The sequence below is a fragment of the Capsicum annuum genome, unplaced genomic scaffold (genome assembly GCF_002878395.1).
Source record: "Capsicum annuum cultivar UCD-10X-F1 unplaced genomic scaffold, UCD10Xv1.1 ctg67045, whole genome shotgun sequence".
Classification (NCBI taxonomy): domain Eukaryota; kingdom Viridiplantae; phylum Streptophyta; class Magnoliopsida; order Solanales; family Solanaceae; genus Capsicum; species Capsicum annuum.
Genome location: NW_025876462.1, coordinates 1 through 2,057, shown reverse-complemented (window position 1 = coordinate 2,057; position 2,057 = coordinate 1). Strand labels below are relative to the sequence as shown.

The 2,057-nt window shown below is 34.0% G+C and overlaps 1 pseudogene; it reads left to right on the top strand.

Moving 5' to 3' along the window:
- Positions 1 to 4: 4 nt before the first annotated feature.
- LOC124893904 lies at positions 5 to 1,193 on the top strand (annotated as a pseudogene).
- Positions 1,194 to 2,057: the final 864 nt, after the last annotated feature.

Genomic DNA, 2,057 nt, shown 5'->3' with positions numbered 1-2,057 from the left:
TAATGAATCGGTGGTTAAGGTGGATTGTCGTGAGATAACTGATTTTGTTGTTGCAAAGTTGAAGAAGGCTAATGCTATGGTGGGATGAACCGGTCATGCTAGATTCCGTCGTGGTCCTATTCAGGTTTAGGCTCAGAATGAGGCCGAATCTCAGGCACAGGCGCAGGCGCAGGCTAAAGTTTATGATTCCCTGAATACGTTGTCTCTTTCTTCGTATGGTTATATGGATAAAGAAAGAGTATTGACACCAACACAGTTGTCTGTAGTGTCGCCAGTGCATACAGGGTTGACGCTTGACTTCAGGAAGCCAAGTGTTAATGCTGGTGTTGGTACTAATGTTGGTGGTGGTGCTGGTGTTATGAAATGGAAGGAGGTTTTTGGTAGCATGGAAAATTCGATTGGCTCTTCTTCCTTCCTTTCGTCTATTATAGGTGAAGGGAGTGGATGTATCGCAGATGTTGCTTCTCCTTCTTCTTTTATGTCGTTGCTTCTGACAGCATAGGTTGTTTCCGCAGGAAAACAACCATCTGCCACCGAAAAAAGATGTCGTGAGCAAGAAAAATCTGGTGATGGTTCAGGCAAAAAGAGGTTAGTGTTTCTATCTAACATTTATTTACGTTTCTAAAATCATCAAGAATGCTTACAGTAGATTTTTATGGTTGAAAATTTTTATGAATTTCACATATAGCAGAAATTTTAGTTATCATAAAACCTTTTTTTGTTTCTTCGAAAATCTCAAAAATGATTTGTAGTAACTAGTTACCAGATTCATATTATGTAAACTTACTCATGTATAATAGCTTATAATTTATAAAGGTGACATGAATCATACTCGGCTAGTTCATACGATGAGTAAGGGGCCAGGGATGGAGAGATTTCTCAGCGTCACTTTAAGAAATTATACCTGTTGCACCAACTCAACAGGTTGAGAAAGGATCAAGTTGAATTCAATCCCTGATACTGCTACATTAATACAACCACCTTTGCATATTGAAATGTACATTTATTATTAATAAATGCAGACATTTTTGATTTATTTATTTTTATGTTTTTTTTCAAACAGGAAAGTTTTTCCTAGAAAAGTGATACGAACTCCAATAATAAGTTCAAATTTTGCTGATATACCAAGTGATGAGTGTTCATGGAGAAAGTATGGTCAGAAGTCGATTAAGGTTTCACCATACCCACGGTAATTACAATGCACCATTAGAATCGTTAATTTTTGGTATCACATACAATGAATGTGTCAAATCTATTATAAAAATTGTTTTGTTTTTTTAAATCAGGGTTTATTACAAGTGTACCAATTTTTCTGGATGCCCAGCAAAGAAGCATGTGGAAAGGGCTATGGAAGATCCTATGATGTTAATTGTGACCTATAAAGAGGAACATCATCATACTCAAGCCGCGATGCAAAAGTACAATTCTCAAATGATGGCTTTTGGGTCAATAGAAGGAAAAAAGGAGTGAATTGAAGGGGGAGGGACAAGAAAGATGTTATTTGAATGATAAATATTGTCTAGTTTTAGCTTGTTCGAGTAACCAAGAAAGTAGAATATATAGAAGCTCTTAGGGAAGAGTTAGAAAAAAAATAAGGGGGGAAATGTAGTTGAAAAAGTTAAATAGGGGGGAAATTGTAGTTGAAAAAATTAAGAGGTTAGAATTAGAGATTTGAAATTGTGGGATTGGACTTGTTATGTAATTCTCAAAAGATTTTAGAGGTTGAAAGAGAAAAGAAAAAGTTTCACAAATTTTGATTCCTTTATTATTTTACACTCTCATGTGCAAAAGGTTTTAATAGGTGGTTGAATATGAATCTGATGATACTCAATTAGAAAAAGATATTAAAAAATTAAAATCATATTTGAGATATGTGAATAACTTTAATATTGTAATTCTGCATACAGAAAAAAAGAAGGATAAACAATTTTTTTATTCAATCATCGAAATTGATATTAAAGATTTATATTGCCTTTTCTTCTTTCCAACACTTTTAAACTAATCACCTTGCTACAACAAAATAAGTTTAGGAGTGAATCTAATACTAGAAATTATGT